Raw genomic sequence first — 18,727 nt, forward strand, 5'->3', positions numbered from 1 at the left:
ATTCTGCCCTCCCACCCCTGGTCTTGTGAATCTACAGTGTTCCTATAATAGAGCACCCATGACCACAGTGCAATAACTGGAGCCTAACTAATGTCTTAATGTACCCTGACTTGTTCCAAGTCCCATTCACCTAACATCTTGTGCTCACTGACCTATATTGGCACCCAGTCCATCAAAGCCTTAAGTTTAAAATTCTTATTCCACCACCTCTCCCTGTTGTCTCCAGAAACTCTGCTTATCCAACTCTGGCCTCTTGCAGATCACTCCCACCATTGGTGCTGTACCTCCCTAAACTCTGGAATTTTCTCCCAAACCCCTCTGCCTCCACCCTCTAAGGCCCTCATTTAAACCTTGGCTGCCTGCCCTAATATTTCTTTTGGATCAGACTCTGTTGTGAAGCAAACTTAAGGGCGATTTACTATGTTGAAATAAAATGTAGGAGCAGGAGTAGGCTGTTTGGCTCATAGAGTCTGCTCCACCATTCAATGGCTGACCTGATAATCCTCAACTCCACTTTCCTGCCTTTTCCCCATAACCTTTGATTCCCTTACTGATTAAAAACTTGTCTATCTTGGCCTTGAATATACTTAATGTCCCAGCCTCTACAGCCCTCCGAGGTAAAGAATTCCACAGATTAATTACCCTCTGAGAGAAGAAATTCCTCCTCGTCTCTGTCTTAAATGGGCGACCCCTTACTCTGAGATTATGCCCTCTGGTCCTAGACTCTCCCACAAGGAAACAACCTCTCAACATCTACCCTGTCACGCCCCCTAAGAATCTTTATATGTTTCAATAAGTTTGCCTCTCATTCTTCTAAACTCCAATGAGTACAGGCCCAACCTACTCAACCTCTCCTCATAAGAAAATCCCTTCATACCCGGGATCAACCTAGTGAACCTTCTCTGGACTGCCTCCAATGCCAGTACATCTTTCCTTAGATAAGGGGACCAAAACTGTTCATAGTATTCTAGGTGTGGTCTAAATAGTGCCTTGGATAGTTTTAGCAAGACTTCCCTATTTTTATACTCCATTCCCTTTGAAATAAAGGCCAATATTCCATTTGCCTTCCCTATTACCTGCTGAACTTGTATGTTAGCTTTTTGTAATTCATGCACGAGGACCCCCAAATCCCTCTGTGCTGCAGCTTTCTGCAGTCTTTCTCCATTTAAATAATCAGCTCCTTTATTCTTCCTGCCTTACATTTTCCCACACTACGTTCTATCTGCCAAGTTTTTGCCCACTCACTTAACCTGTCTATATCCCTCTGTAACATCTGCAAGAAGTTGTCTTCTACAAATTCAGTAACATTTCCTCATTTTTATATTTAATGGCCCTTTTATATGTTGAAAATGCAACATTTGAACACTAAATCTGAAATGGCACTAGGTGGCTCTGTAGCTGCAACATGACGCTTGCCCTGCCTGTGTTGGCCTTGCTCCGTTTTAGCGTTGGAAATGTCTTGTTTGGCTGAACTCAAACCGACTTTTCTTTCTTGATTCAGGGCAGTTTGGGAAAAGTTTGTTTATCCAATAGTGAATGAGAAATTGATCTTACCTGATGCGGAGATCCTCAGGTTGCTCTCTTTTATCAATACCAAACTGCTCGGTGCTTCTCTGAACTTTAATCTGAAATAGTGTCTCCCTGCACCCTTACTGTATTCCAAAAATGACTGCTTGCCCTAGCTGCTCCTGCACAGTCAGTCAGTCTACAAACACAGACTGCTCACCTCCCCATGTTTCCCCAAACTACAGACTTACAACCTGTTGGAACCCAACTTGACAAACCCCTGCCCTGTGAACTGAAATTTGAAGATCCAAGCGTAAGTCAAGTTAGGGTAAATGCTGGGTGAACATGGGCTGAGCATGGGGTCAACGCAAATCAATGCTTGTGGCAAGTGTCGATTCTGGGCTATTTTCTCTGCAGTGGTGTTGATCACTCCCATATGAGCTCTGAACTTCATGTTCAATTGTGTTCATGTATGAATTATATGTTCTGAATTGGTTATTTGTACTTTTTCCAATGTTTAAATATTTGGAAGACAGTAGCCATTGTTTCCAGTCCCTACTCCATACTCTGTACCCTAACTGCCAACTCCATCCTCCACCTAGGCAGCTGTCTGAGGCTCAAACAAATTGTTCTTAACTTTGGTGTCATACTTGATCCCAAGATGCACTTCTGACCCCATATTCACGGTATCACTGCGTAGTTCTATCTCTCTAACTTAACCCGTTGCAGCTCATCTGCTGAAACCCTCATTCTAACCTTAGTTACCTCTAGACTTGACTATTCTGAAGCGTTCCTGGCTGACCTACATTCCACCCTCTGCAAACTTTGAGGTCATCCAACAAACTCACTGACCTGCATTGGCTTCTGGTTCTCATCCTCGTTTTCAAATTCCCCCCTAGACCTTGCTCCTTCCTATCGCTATAATCTTCTCCTACCCTCTGAGATAACTGCGCTCCTCTAATTCTGGTTTTATGCATCCCCAATTTTAATTGCTTCATCATTGGGGGCTCTGGATTTCCATCCATACACCTTTCTTTGCTACCTCTCTCCTTTCAGATGCTTCTTAACCTCCAACCTCTTTGACCAAGCTTCAATCCATCTACCTTGATATCTCCTTACATCTCTAATTTTGTTTATAATGCTCCTGTGAAGCACCTTTGGGCATTTTCTTATGTTAAAGACACTATATAAATCTATGGCGGTGGTCTGAGCAAACACCTGTTGTGTTGTAGCCAGATATGGATTGATGAGCTGTTTTATTTCACAATGAATAAATATTGTTCAATCACTACAACTTGTTTTCACACAATACAGCTTAATGAAGATACTACACTTGTTGTTTTGGTTAACTCTTAACTATTCTCTGAATCTTCATGTTCTTGGGCCTCTGGTTGAACTTTTCTGATAGGTACAGATTTCTGATTTTTAAAAATATATGATCCTATGTAAGGGGCGAGTGAGGAGACAGGCGACTACGCCAGAGTGAGACAGAGACTAAGTGAGTAGTGAATTAGGTTCACGTGGGAATTCAGAGCACGTGGAAAAGAGGGTATACATAGGAATTATTCTAAATTAATTGAGTAATTAAATGAATTTAACACCCGTCCTGCCATTGTTACTCATGTTATGTTGCAGCTGTGCAACGTGGGAGCTTTTGGATGGCAAGCGATCCATGACAAACACATCTGTAGAAAGTGTAAGCAGCTGGAGGAATTCCGGATCAGGAAGCTGAACCGCAGATACTGCGCAGCATGAGCTGGGTGGGGGGGGGGAGAAATACCTGGACGCTTTGTCCCAGAAGACGGTCACACCTCTTAGAATAGGATCATCTGATATGGTCAGCAGTGAGGGACAGGAGGATGTCAGTGGGCAGGTAATGGGACCGAGCAGGCAGTAGGGGAGGAGCCTCAGACTTTGAAATTGTCAAACAGGCTTGATGCGCTCGCAACCTGTGTGGATGAAAGCGAGGTCTGCAAGGTGGATGAGCTGACTGGCCATGGCACCATGGTATAGGAAGCCGTTCAAGCAAAAAGGAATGTAGTGGTAGTAGGGGATAGTAAAGTGAGGGGGATTGACACTATTCTCTGCAGTAAAGAGTGTGAGTCCAGATGGCTTTGTTGCCTGCCTGCTCAGGGCCGGAGAGGAACTAATTGTTGTGGTTCCATGTCGGTACCAATGACATTGGCAGGACAAGGAAAGAGGTTCTGCAGTATGAGGAGCTAGGCACCAAATAAAGAAGCAGAATCTCAAAGGTAATAATCTCTGGATTATTACCTGAGCCACATGCAAATTGGCATAGGGCAAATAATATTAGAGAGATGAATGCGTGGCTCAAAGACTGGTGTGGGAGAAGTGGGTTCCAATTTGTTGGGCACTGGTACCAGCACTGGGGAAAGTGGGGGCTGTACCGTTGGAACAGTTTACACCTGAACCGTGCTGGGGCGAGTGTTTTTGTGAATCGCAAAATTAGGGAAGTAGAGAAGGCTTTAAACAAAACAAGGAGGGTGAGGGATCAAGCTTGAGGAGATGTGGCAAATCAAGGGGTAGATTCAAAGCAGGAGACCATAATTATAATATGGGAAATTAGGGGCAGAGAGATAAAAGCAAAGAATACACCAATAGTCAAGACTAGATGTTACAAAGATAACAAAAAGACAAAACTAAAGTCTCTAACCTGAATATGCATAGCATTCATAACAAAGTAAATTAATTGATAGTGCACATTGAAATAAATACATATGGTCTAATAGCCATTATGGAGACGTGGCTGCAGGAGGAATATTGAGAGGTACGTGACATTCAAGAAGAATAGGAAGCTAGGTAAAGGCGAAGGGGTAGCACTATTAATCAAGGATGGCATTTGTGCACTAGTTAGAGATGACCTTGGTTTAGGAGATCAGGATGTAAAATCAGTTTGGGTGGAGATGAGGAATAGTAGGGGGAAAAAGTCACTAGTGGGAGTGGTCTACAGGACCCCTAACATTAACCATAATTTAGGACAAAGTATACAAGAAGAAATATTGTACCCTTGTGATAAAGGAACGGCAATAATTACGGGTGATTTTAATCTACATATAAATTGGAAAAATCAGATTGGCTGCAGTAACCTGGACGAGGAGTTTATAGAATGCTTTTGAGATAGTTTCTTAGAGCAGCATGTTCTAGAACCAACCAGAGTGCAGGTTATATTAGACTTGGCATTGAATAATGTGACAGGATTAATTAATGTAGAGTAAAGGCATCCCAAGGTAGCGGCGACCACAATGTGATTGAATTTTACAACCAGTTTGAAAGGGAGAAGAGTGGGTCCGAGACTAGTATTTTAAACTTAAATAAGGACAATTATGTGGGCATGAAATCTGAACTAGCTGAAATGAACTGGGATATTAGGCTAGGGGACAGATCAATAGAGAAGCAGTGGCAGACATTTAAGGGATATTTCAGAATACTCAGAATAAATATATTCCTACTATAAAGAAAAATTCTACGGGGAGGACCCACCATCCGTGGTTAACTGAAGAAGTTAAGGAAAGCATCAAACTTAAGGAAAAAGCATAAAACTGCAAAACTAAATGGCAGGTCAAATGATTGGTCAGAATATAAAGAATGGCAGAGAATGACTAAAAGGTTAATCAGGAGTAAGAAATTAGTGTATGAGAGGAAGCTAGCTAGAAATGTAATTAGGGATAGCAAGAGTTTCTACAAGTATTTAAAAAGGAAAAGAGTAAGTAAAGAGTGTTGGTCCTCTAGTGAGTGACAGTGGGGAGTTAATAGTAGATAGTAAGGAAGTGGTGGAAGAAATGAACAAATATTTTGCTTCTCTCTTCACTATAGAGGATACAAAAAATGTTCCAGTAATAGCTGTAATCAGGGGGTGGAAGGGAGAGAGGAACTTGGTGAAATTACAATCACTAGGGAAGCGATACTGAGCAAATTCATGGAGCTGCAAGCTGACAAGACTCTGGGTCCAGATGGACTTCATCCTAGGGTCTTATAAGAAGCGACTAATGAGTTGTAGATGCATGGCTGTTAATTTTACAAAATTTCCTAGATTCTAGAAAGGTTATTTAAGGAAGGATGCAAATGCATTGGAGGTGGTTCAGAGGAGGTTTACTAGATGGATACCTGGAATCAGTGGGTTATCTTATGAGGAAAGATTGGACAGACTGGGCTTGTTTCCACTGGAGTTTAGAAGAGTGAGGGGTGATTTGATTGAAGTATACAAGATCCTGAACTGCCTTGACAAGGTGGACGTGGAAAGGATGTTTCCTCTTGTGGGTGTGTCCAGAACTAGTGGGCTCTGTTTTAAAATTAGGGGTCGCTTTTTTAGGACAGAGATAAGAAATTTTTTCTCTTGAGGGCTGTGCGACTTTGGAACTCTCTGCCTCAGAAGGTGGTGGAGGCGGGGTCATTGAATATTTTTAAGGTGGAGGTAGATAGATTCTTGTTAGGCAAGGGAATCAAAGGTTATCGGGGTTAGATGGAATGTGGAATTTGCAACACAAACAGGTCAGCCATGATCTTATTGAATGGTGGAGCAGGCTGAAGAGGTTGAATGGTCTACATCTGCTCCTATTTCATATGTTTGTATGAAATGATTTGAAGCCTTCATCGTTTGCCAAAACAGACTAAAAAATTAGACTTGATGGCAAAATAACATCAAAATCTTTACTTCTTTGGAATTTAACTACTTATTGTCCAATGCCTTTTTTAGCACTGCACTATTCTTTAAAACACAACTTGCAAATGTTGCTAATTAAAAATGCAAAATTCTGCAAATGCTGGAAATCTGAAACAATAAACAAATGCTGAACACTGATATCAATAAGCATCTGCAGAAACTGGGGGGTAAAATCACATAGTGTGTGTTTAAAAGTAGGCTGTTTTTCAAAATCCTTTTTATGGAAAATGGTTAAAAAAGTTCTGGAAATATGCATTATTTGGTTTAAGGTCTCACCCAAAATGTTGGGACCTCTAACAGTGCAGCACTACACAGGAGGCTCAGTCTATAGATTTTTTTGCTTAAGTCTGTGAAGTGGGGCTTGCACCCACAATCTCCTGTCTCAGAGGTGAGAGTGCTCCCACTTGAGCCATGGTTAACATGGACAAACTGATGCTGAAATTGGGTTAAACCAGTCAAAGGGGTAACTGGCAGGACAGAGAGCTACAGCCTGAAACAAATAGGTCACTGAAAGACAGAGTTAACGTTTCGAGTCCGTATGACTCTCTGTAGCTATGAAGAAGAGTCATATGGACTCGAAACGTTAACTCTGTTTCTCTCTCCACAGATGCTGTCGAACCTGCTGAGTTTTTCCAGCATTTTTTGTTTTTGTTTCAGATTTCCAGCATCCGCAGTATTTTGCATTGATGTCATTGAAAGAGTCATAGAGGTCTACAGCACAGAAAAAGGCCCTTCGGCCCATCGAGTCTGCACCGGTCAAACAAATGCCTCACTATTCTAATCCCATTTTCCAGCACTAAGCCCATAGCCTTGTATGCCATGGCATCGCAAGTGCACATCCAAATACTTATTAAATGTTATGAGGGTTTCTGCCTCTACCACCCTTTCAGGCAGAAAGAGTTTGGCAGAATTCAACAGAGCTGCAAGTCTTTTGAAGTCTGGCATTTTCCTTAAAAAATTACCCTACATTACAGAGATTAATGTTCAGGAGCCACACCCATTTTCTATATAATGTCGAGGTTAAATTATACATTGATCACAGAGGTTAAATGCATCAGTAATTGGCATCAATCCATCATTCTTCACCTGCCCAGTTACTGCTGAGAGCAAAGGGACTACTGATAACATAAAGTTAAATGTTGGCTATGGTGATTAGCTACTCATATAAGATGTTAGGGACTCCAGTGAGTGCTGCCACAGCTGGACTATGAGATGATGCAGCATTCTCTGCAGCTACAGTTGCTGCCTCCCTCTACTTCCTCTTCAGTCAACACTTCAGTCGAGGCTGTGTCGCACCCATCAACAGAGTTCACTTCTGCCCAAGGCTCTGTGGTGGCGTCTGAGCTCCACACAGGAGCCTGGACTTTCATCTCCACCTCACGCAACAATCTCCCAACTTCCAGTATTAGTGCATCCAAACTCAGCTCGATAGAGTCTGCCTTCTCACCATTCTCCAGATCCACACTCTGGTCACTGCTGGGCCTAGAAGGGTCGCAGGTCATCCCGGTGTTGGTCAGAAACTTGTCGGGACCATCCAGCAGGAAGAGCAGGTTGAGACGGTACACCTGCCGGAGATCTCTCTGGAACAGTTCCATACATGAAGCAAAGAGCATGCACACCTGCTGAAGCTCAGCTCGCTGCTCTGACTTCAGGCTCTGAGTACCGCCCAGTAAAAACATCAACTTAGTCCCAGTCACTGTACATGAGAGAGGGAGACAGAAACTCAAGCGATCAACTAATATTTAAAACACAGATCATACTGACAAAAAATTCAGTTCAAACACAGTGTACTAGTAGCAGGAGATGCAAGTTAAACTGATGGTACTGCCAAAGAAGATGATATGTTTAGTAAGGTGAGCATGGTCAGGAGAATACACCTGAGTGAGATGGAGACCGAGTGAGTAGTGAATTAGGTTCACATGGGAATGTGGTGAATGGGGAGAAAAGTACTTTAAGTAAGGTTTATTGCAACTCAAAGTGTGCTAAGTATTAGTCAAATTTATCAGTACTGGTAAGATTTATCAACAGTTGTAAGGTTTATTAATTTAAGGTCAAGTAAACTGAAGTTAATATAAGTAAACCAAAGTAAAATAAAGTTAACGTAAGTGAAGTTAAGATATGGCAGGGCAGCTCAGTCACATGGAATGCATGACCAGTAGTATGTGGGAAGTCGTGGACGCTGCTGGTGACCTAGATGACCACATGTGCAGGAAGTGTCACCAACTGCAGAAACTTAGGGCGGAATTTTCCGTGCCCACTGGCGGCAGGTGTGATAGGCGGCATGAGCAGACAATATGGCGCAATTGGTTTCACGACAGCGGGAAGGCAGGCTGTGATTGTCCACTCGAACCGCCAATGGCAGGCCGTGTTTCCCACTATCAGTCATCCGGAACCTCATTGTATCATTTATCAGGCCATCCCCCCCCAGGCTCTTGCACCCCCGCTGGATCGTCTGTCCGTGTTGGTGGGAAAGCACGCTGACATGCTTCACAACAGCACACAGGGGACATGCACTTGGTGGCCTGCACTTTGAGTGAGCTGGAGGCGAGCGCGCAGCAACGTTCTGCAGAGATCGCCAGGCTCACCTGTTGCTCTGCAGGCTTCAGGGGCGCAGGAGGGCTGGGATGAAGTGCTGCTCTGCCTCAGAGGAGACTGGTGGCGGGGAGTTGGGCAAGGGCAGCTCTGCCATTGAATATAGCGTACAAGCATTCAGGTTGTGGGGTAGAGTGGGCGAGGGAAATGGCCACGCATTCAGGAAACCTGTAGAAAGTGACCATTCCTCTGCAGATGAGACAGTTCAGGCACAGCCACATCGATATGATTGGGGTCGGGCTCCAGATTATCTGCCCACTCAAGCAACGCAGAGGCATTGAAGTGCCACCAAGTTCTGCAGAGCTGCACAGAGGGAGGAGCAGCACCCTCAGGAAGAAGGGGCAGCAGGGGCTCCCGCACACACTGCCCAGGAGTGACAGTGAGCCGTGGCTGGTCGGTGCTTAGCGATACCCAGGGTCTATAGACGCCGCCTGCTACTCCTGCAGATGACTGAGAACCAGTGTCGCCGATGACTGCGCATGTCTAGGGAACTGGTCGGTCACATCTGCCACTTACTGCAGGACTTGGCGCCAAGGGGACATGGAGGGCATCCACTGCCAGCGGCTGTGAAAGTGACCGCGGCGCTCAATTTCTACGCCAGTGGCTCCTTTCAGAGCTCCACAGGTGATCTCTGTGGGATTTCACAATCCACCACCCACAAATACATCCATGAGGTCACGGATGCCATCTTCTCCATGGCACACAACTTTGTGCATTTCGCCTGGGACTGGGACAGCCAGGATGTAAGGGCCATTGGATTCGCCCTGATCTCGGGATCCCCACAGGTGCAGAGTGAGATTGACTGCACTCATGTGGTTCTCAGGTCTCCATCGCTACACTCGATGGACTTCATCAACCGCAAGGGCTTCCACTCACTGAACGCGCAGCTGGTATACGACCACCAGAAACGCATCCTGCAGGTGTGCGCACGGTTTCCAGGGAATGTGCACATCTCCTACAGCCTGAGTCAGTCACAGATCCCTGGCGTCTTCCAGGGTCCACAGAGGCTGCAGGGATGGCTCCTCGGGGACAAGGGCTACCCCCAGAGGCCGTGGCTGATGGCACCCGTGCGGCAGCCTCAGACTGCAGCAGAGCGACGCTATAATGAGGCTCATTCAGCAGCTCGTAACTTGGTGGAGCAGACCATCGGGTTGCTGAAGATGAGGTTCCGGTGCCTGGACTGGTCTGGTGGAGCCCTGCAATACAGTCCACAGAGGGTGTCACACATCGTCATCGTCTGCTGCTCCCTTTACAACCTGGCGCTGCAACAGGGAGAGGAGCTGGCTGAGGGGGAGATGGAGGAGCTGCATGTCTCCTCCGATGAGGAGGTCAGTGATGGGGATGAGGGTGAGGGGGTCCTTGGTAGTGACGATGACGGGGATGAGGTTCTCGCACTGGCCAGATGAGGCAGGTGCACTCGGGAGGCCCTCACAGCTGCCAGATTTGTGGAGGATGATGACGACATGCAGTGAGGTGTCCCCGTAGATCCTCATGTCACAGTTGTAAATGTTTGACTCCAGTCTGGCTTATATCAGCGCCAAAACCCTCTAAGAGAATTCTCCCGTCATGGAGACCCTGTGGAGGCCCTAATAGTCCCTCAGTCACAGGAGAATGATGACAACGTGCAGTGAGGACACTCCATAGATCCACAAAGAGCCTTGGAGAATGTCTGACTCCTGTCTGGCTGAGGGCAGCTCGCTTGGGCTCTGTGATCAGGGCCATATTATAGAGAACAAAAACAAAAATACCTGGAAAAACTCAGCAGATCTGACAGCATCTGCGGAGAGGAATACATAACTGTGTTCCTCTCCGCAGATGTTGTCAGATCTGCTGAGTTTTTCCAGGTATTTTTGTTTTTGTTTTGGATTTCCAACATCCTCAGTTTTTTGCTTTTATCATATTATAGAGATGCAGCCATGAAACTGTAGACGCATCTGATACTGTGTCCGCCTTCAGCACCTCAGCCCTTCAGGAGCTGGGTCACAGCATCACTGGTCACAGATGCTGGTGTGATGGGGGCCAGCCTCACCTTAAAGGTGCTGAGAGCACACAGAGAGAATGAGAGAACTCTGTGGTGCCTGCCCACTACATTCTGGCAGCAATGACCAGCACTGCCGAGGTGCAGGCATCAGTAATGTTTCCAGGGAGTGTGAGGCTGGACCATCACTGTGGTCTGAAGGCTGCACAGAGCACAGGGAAGAGGCTCTGGACTGAGACACCTGCCTTTATCTTGTGCAGAAAGGTTTCACATTTGAGTGACACGAACACTGTTCATAGGCAGAGAGACATTCTTAGGAGTTTATCGACAATAGTGAACATTATGTACAAGTGATCAGCACCTAGGCCCAGGCTGTGCAACTACTTTTACCTAACTTTCCTAACCCTGCCACTATGTCTTGGTGCTCCCCGGACATCCACAGCGGAGATGGAGGCAGCCTGCTGACTGTGACGCCCTGTCTGTGGTGACTTTGGTAGGTGTCCCCTGGAGGGCTGAGACTTGGAGGCCTCGGCCTGTTTTCGGGGTCCTGCTGTGTGGCAGTGGCACCCCCCTCAGCCTGTGAAGCTGGAGCTTCCGGGGTCACAGGAAGAGAGGATTCGGATGGGTCGGACACTCCCTGAGTCACTGGATGGATGGCCCTGGAGTGTGCACCTGCTGATCCTCCTCCCTATGGGTGCCCGAGGGCCCCTGGCTGACTCCGTGAGTGGAAGGGGTAGCTGGAGTGAGATTGAGCTGCCCAGCACCCCTCTCACATACACACTTGGAGGCCAACTATGGCATCAGCAATGGAGTTGAGCCCACGCAGCAGTGCAGGAGCGATGTCCTGGGTCATGGACTCTGTCGGCTGTTTGGCTGATGTGCCTGTGAAAGCAAGGAGACATAATTAGTGCATGGCAGTGGCCTGTGAAAGAGGACACATCACTCACAGCATGGTTGTCTGATGGATGTTGCACTGCTGGATTCTTACTTGGTAGAGCAGCACCGACCTCACTGTCAGCACAGGACCGGTCCTAGTCATCACCGGCCAGCTGGATGGTTATATTTTCAATGTCCATGAGGACCTTGATGTCAGACATTCCTCCACCGGTCTGCGACCTCTCCGTCTTGAATGTCAGCTTGTCCTGCATGGATAGAGATGGAGAAAGTGTAAGCCAGATGCCTGCCAGGCCAGATGATAAGTATGCCTGGATTGTGTAGGTGGTGAGTGGTGCCATCGATGGGATGATGACAATTAAGGTGTGTGTGAAAGAGTGAATGATGATGTCCCTTGAACTGGCAGTGAGTGAGATCCCTGTGGATGTGTGATGGGTTTGTGAGTGTGTGAGTTCAGAGTAATGAGAAGAGTGACTTACCTTGGTGGAACGGAGGAGATTATTCATCCTGTTGCGGCACTGGGTGGCTGTCCTCTTTTGAAGGGTGTTGGCGCTGACCACCATGTCCCAAGCCAGGTTAGTGTTGTTGCTGCCAGTGAGACTGTACAGACTGTACTCACCAGTGCTGTACCACAGTGAAAGACTACCCCAGTGAGATACTGTAACCACTAGAACTGTACCCTAGTGAGAGACTGTACTCCAGTGAGTCTGTACTCACCAGTGCTGTACCCTATTGAGACTGTACTCACCAGTGCTGTACCCCAGTGAGAGGCTGTACCCCAGTGAGACTGTGCTCACCAGTGCTGTACCCCAGAGAGAGGCTGTACCCCAGTGAGACTGTGCTCACCAGTGCTGTACCCCAGTGAGAGACTGTACCCCAGTGAGTCCTTTTTTAATCATTCATGGGATGTGGGTTTCGCTGGCTAGACCAGCATTTATTGCCCATCCCTAATTGCCCTTGAGAAGGTGGTGGTGAGCTGCCATCGCGAACCACTGCCGTCCATGTGATGTAGGTACACCCACAGTGCTGTTAGGAAGGGAGTTCCAGGATTTTGGCCCAGCAACAGTGAGGGAACGGCGATATATTTCCAAGTCAGGATGGTGAGTGACTTGGAGGGGAACTTCCAGGTGGTGGTGTTCCCATGCATCTGCTGCTCTTGTTCTTCTAGGTGGCAGTGGTCGTGGGTTTGGAAGGTGCTGTCTAAGGAGCCTTGGTGAATTCCTGTAGTGCATCTTGTAGATGGTACACACTGCTGCTACTATGTGTCGGTGGTGGAGGGAGTGAATGTTTGTGGATGTGGTGCCAATCAAGCGGGCTGCTTTGTCCTGGATGGTGACAAGCTTCTTGAGTGTTGTGGGAACTGCACTCATCCAGGCAAATGGAGAGTATTCCATCACACTCCTGACTTGTGTCTTGAAGATGGTGGACAGGCTTTAGGGAGTCAGGAGGTGAGTTACTCGTGGCAGGATTCCTAGCCTCTGACCTGCTCTTGTAGCCACAGTATTTATATGACTAGTCCAGTTCAGTTCTGGTCAATGGTGACCCCCAGGATGTTGATAGTGGGGGATTCAGTGATGGTAATGCCGTTGAACATCAAGGGGTGATAGTTAGATTCTCTCTTGTTGGAGATGGTCATTGGCTGGCACTTGTGTGGCATGAATGTTATTGGCCATTTGTCAGTCCAAGCCTGGATATTGTCCAGGTCTTGCTGCATATGGACATGGACTGCTTCAGTACCTGAGGAGTCGTGAATGGTGCTGAACATTGTGCAATAATCAGCGAACATCCCCACTTCTGACCTTATGATGGAAGGAGGGTCATTGATGAAGCAGCTGAAGGTGGTTGGGCTGAGGACACTACCCTGAGGAACTACTGCAGTGATGTCCTGGAACTGAGATGACTGACCTACAACAACCACAACCATCTTCCTTCGTGCTCGGTATGACTCAAACCAGGGGAGAGTTTTCCCCTGATTCCCAATGACTCCAGTTTTGCTAGGGCTCCTTGAAACCACACTCAGTTAAATGCTGCCTTGATGTCAAGGGCAGCCACTCTCACCTCACCTCGGGAGTTCAGCTCTTTTGTCCATGTTTGAACCAAGGCTGTAATGAGGTCAGGAGCTGAGTGGCCCTGGCGGAACCCAAACTGGGTGTCAGTGAGCAGGTTATTGCTAAGCAAGTACCGCTTAATAGCACTGTTGATGACCCCTTCCATTACTTTACTGATGATCGAGAGTAGACTGATGGGGCGGTAATTGGCCAGGTTGGATTTGTCCTGCTTTCTGTGTACAGGACATACCTGGGCAATTTTCCACATAGCTGGGTAGATGCCAGTGTTGTAGTTGTACTGGAACAGCTTGGCTAGGGGCACGGCAAGTTGTGGAGCACAAGTCTTCAGTACTATTATGGGAATATTGTCAGGGCCCATAGCCTTTGTAGTATCCAATGCCTTCAATTGTTGCTTGATAACACATGGAGTGAATCGAGATTGTACTCAGCAATGCTGTACCCAGTGGGAGACTGTACACCAGTGAGAATGTACTCACCAGTGTTGCATCCCAGTGAGATACTGTACCACAGTGATACTGAACTCACGTGCTGTACCCCAGTCAGACTGTACCCTAGTGAGACTGTACTCCCCCGTGCTGTACCTCAGTGAAAACTTCACTCTCTCAGTCTCCACTTCAGTCAGCATTGTACTGCTGTTTGCACAGTAAGAGTATCCATGTTATATAGTGTGAGAGAGTGGAATAAGATATATTGCCATGTAAAAAGGACAGTAAATGTGAAGTCTGTGTGAGACAGGTAACAGTTTAAAATGTTGGAATCACACCCCATTGGCACATTCCCCACTCCCTGAGTCTCCTAACCAAGTCACATTCACTCTTGGTACCTGCACTCTGCTGGTGTACTGTCCTCCTGATGTCCAGAAGCTTCTGCCGGAGACAGACTGAGTCGCAAGTTCCTCCCAGAGAGAGTGCCAGGCTGTGGTGAGAGGTACTCAATTTATTCAGTAATTGCTGAGCCTGCCTACACTCGTTCAACATCTCAGGCCCCCAGCCAGGCTCACTTAGCTGAGACAGGAGGTAAGAACGGAGGCAGCTGAGGGCCTGGGAAGGGATGAGGGCCAGCCGAGATCCGCACACACTACTCATTGCTCAGTCCTGTGGTCTCTGCTTTGAGTTTGTTGATGTTCACAGACAGTTCCTGGTTGGCAGGATAAGCCAGTCCTCGTACTTCACAGACTTTCCTCGCTGCAAGATGTAGAACTCAGGGTGAATGAGGCTGTTTCAGTAGATTGGTGAGGCAGTGTGTAGTTCCGCACAGAGCCGTTCTGTTTGACGAGGGGTCTAGTCAAATTAGCTGCTGGTCTCTGAGGCTTAGTGCATCAGGACTGAATTCAGCGAGAGGGAAGGTGCTGCAGCCTCAGCACCAACACTGAGCTCCCTCTTCCTGTCTGGGAGGAGTACCGGGTGGCACTGAGCATTGAAAGAGAGGCAGCAAGCGGAAGCTGCTCTCTAAGGTACCGCCAGGGATTTGGTATCAGCTGGTAGTGCTTGAAGCTGTGGCAATGTTTGTAATTGAACCGGGAGCAGGAACAAGAAGTTCCTGCGAGTAATGAGGGAGGTTGGAGATTTAAAAGTAATTAGGAGTTTGGATACAGCTTTGCCCTGTCTGTAAGTGAAAGTTTGTATGACAGGAAGCACCTGCTCACTGCCATTAAGGTGGAGCTTGGGGACAGCCGCAGTATTTGAAGGTTTGATGATGGGCTGCAGTATCCATTGTCGAACCAGAGTCAGTGTATTCTCTGCTGACAGCTGACAAAACCATGAAAGAGTAGTCGTTTTTGACTTCCAGCACAGTGGGTCACAGTGGGCCATTCAGGCCATATGTCCAGGATAGATGAGAAAGAAAGAAAGGTTACATTCAGATAGCACCTCCCTCAACATCAGGATGTCACTATTTGACCAATGAAAGCTCTTTAGAGTTGTAGTTGTAACTGTGATGAAGCAACAGAGAATTTTTCACAAAGCAAGATTCCACAGAGAGTGAGGAGATAAAAGGCTAGATATTCTGTATCAGGGTCAAGTTGGATGAGAGCTACATACGGACAAGGACACTGGGAAAAAATTAAAGCAAAGAGCAGAAATGGAACTTAAATTTAACTTTGTATTCGAATGACGTACCTCGAACAGTGCAGAATTCACTCAGAAACATAGGGGCTGACACTCACCATCCTGACTTGGAAATATATTGCTGTCCCTTCACTGTCACTGGGTCAAAATCCTGGAACTCCCTTCCTCCCTAGGAGGATGCAGAAATGCTTCAGTGTGATCTGGACAAGCTGAGTGAGTGGGCAAATGCATGGCAGATGAAGTATAATCTGGATAAATGTGAGGTTATTCACTTTGGTAACAACAACAGGAAGGCAGATTATTATCTGAATGGCTATAAATTGAGAGAGAGGAATGTGCAAAGAGACCTGGGTGTCCTCGTACACCAGTCGCTGAAGGTAAGCATGCAGGTGCAGCAGGCGGTAAAGAAGACAAATGGTATGTTGGCCTTCATAGCCAGAGGATTCGAGTACAGGCGCAGGGATGTCTTGCTGCAATTATACAGGGCCTTGGTGAGATCACACCTGGAATATTATCACAGAATCTTACAGTGCAGAAGAGTCCCTTCGGCCCATCAAGTCTGCACCGACACGTGATAAACACCTGACCTACCTACCTAATCCCATTTATCAGCACTTGGCCTTGAATGTTATGACATGCCAAGTGCTCATCCAGGTACTTTTTAAAGGATGTGAGGCAACCCGCCTCCACCACCCTCCCAGGCAGCGCATTCCAGACCATCACCACCCTCTGGGTAAAAAAGTTTTTTCTCACATCCCCCCTAAACCTCCTGCCCCTCACCTTGAACTTGTGTCCCCTCGTGACTGATCCTTCAAGGGGAACGTCTGCTCCCCATCCACCCTGTCCATGTCCCTCATAATCTTGTACATCTCGATCAGGTCGCCTCTCAGTCTTCTCTGCTCCAACAAAAACAACCTAAGTCTATCCAACCTCTCTTCATAACATAAATGTCTCATCCCAGGCAACATCCTGGTGAATATCCTCTGCACCCCCTCCAGTGCAATCTCATCCTTCCTATAATGTGGCGACCAGAACTGCATTCAGTACTCCAGCTGTGGCCTCACCAAGGTTCTATACAACTCCAACATGATCTCCCTACTTTTGTAATCTATGCCTTGATTGATAAAGGCAAGTGTCCCATATGCCTTTCTCACCGCCCCACTAACATCCCCCTCTGCCTTCAGAGATCTATGGACACACACGCCAAGGTCCCTTTGTTCCTAGTGCCATGCCATTCATTGAATACTTCCTTGTCAAATTACTCCTTCCAAAGTGTATCACCTCACACTTTTCAGGGTTAAATTCCATCTGCCACTTATCTGCCCATTTGACCATCCCGTCTATATCTTCCTGTAGCCCAAGACATTCAACCTCACTGTTAACCACCCGGCCTGTCTTTGTGTCATCCGCAAACTTATTAATCCTACCCCTCACATAGTCATCTATGTCATTTATATAAATGACGAATAATAGGGGACCCAGCACAGATCCCTGTGGTACGCCACTGGACACTGGCTTCCAGTCACTAAAGCAGCCTTCTGTCATCACCCTCTGTCTCCTACAACTAAGCCAATTTTGAATCCTTATCAAATTACCCTGTATCCCAAGTGCATTTGCCTTCTTTATAAGTCTCCCATGTGGGACCTTGTCAAAGGCTTTGCTGAAATCCATATAAACTACATCAACTGCACTACCCTCATCTACACACCTGGTCACCTCCTCAAAAATTCAATCAAATTTGTTAGGCATGACCTCCCTCTGACAAAGCCATGCTGACTATCCCTGATCAAACCTTGCCTCTCCAAGTGGAGATAGATTATGTGCAGTTTTGGTCTCTTTACCTGAGGAAGGATGTTCTTGCTATAGAGGGAGTGCAGCGAAGGTTTACCAGACTGATTCCTGGGATGGCAGGACTGACATATGAGAAGAGATTGAGTCGGTTAGAATTATATTCGCTGGAGTTCAGAAGAATGAAGGGGGATCTCATAGCAATCTATACAATTCTAACAGGACTAGACAGGGTAGATGCAGGAAGGATGTTCCCGATGGTGGGGGAGTCCAGAACCAGGGGTCACAGTCTGAGGATACGGGGTAGACCATGTAGGACTGAGATGAGGAGAAATTTCTTCACCCAGAGAGTGGTGAGCCTGTGGAATTCGTTACCACAGAAAGTAGTTGAGGCCAAAACATTGTATGTTCTCAAGAAGGAGTTAGATATAGCTCTTGGGGCGAAATGGATCAAAGGATATGGGGAGAAAGCGGGAGCAGGCTATTGAGTTGGATGATCAGCCATGATCATAATGAATGGCAGAGCAGGCTCGAAGGGTTGAATGGCCTACTCCTGCTCCTAGTTTCTATGTTTCTAACAGCACTGTGGGTGTACCTACACCACATAGATTGCAGCGGTTCAAGCAGGCAGCTCACCACCACCTTCTCAAGGGCAACTAGGGACAGGCAATAAATGCCGGCCCAGCCAGTGACACCCACAACCCGTGAATGAATAAAAGAAAATTTTAACCATGACTTCCGATATTAAAATAATCTCACACTATTCCCTCCACCTTCAGGAATCTATCAAACATCCCATTAAAAGTATCAATGCTCAGATATGGCTTCATGTCGCAACAGAATACAAATTCTCATTGAGATCAGAGTGAAGAAAAGCCTCTAAAATTCATTATTGGCCACCATTTATACGATCACTGTGTGCCTGTATACGTCACTGAGCACATGTATAATTTGTGTGTGTGTGAGTATATTTGTTTGTGTATGTATATTTGTGTGTGTGCGCATGTGAGTATATTTGAGTGTGAGTTTGAGTGTGTTAATGTGAATGTGTGTCTGAGTATGTGTCTGAGTATAATTGTATGTGTGTAAGTATATTTGTGTGTACATTTGGGTGTGTGTGTGTGAGTATATTTGTGTGTGTGAGTATATAAGT

Source organism: Cetorhinus maximus, chromosome 13 (genome assembly GCF_964194155.1).
Source record: "Cetorhinus maximus chromosome 13, sCetMax3.hap1.1, whole genome shotgun sequence".
Taxonomy (NCBI): domain Eukaryota; kingdom Metazoa; phylum Chordata; class Chondrichthyes; order Lamniformes; family Cetorhinidae; genus Cetorhinus; species Cetorhinus maximus.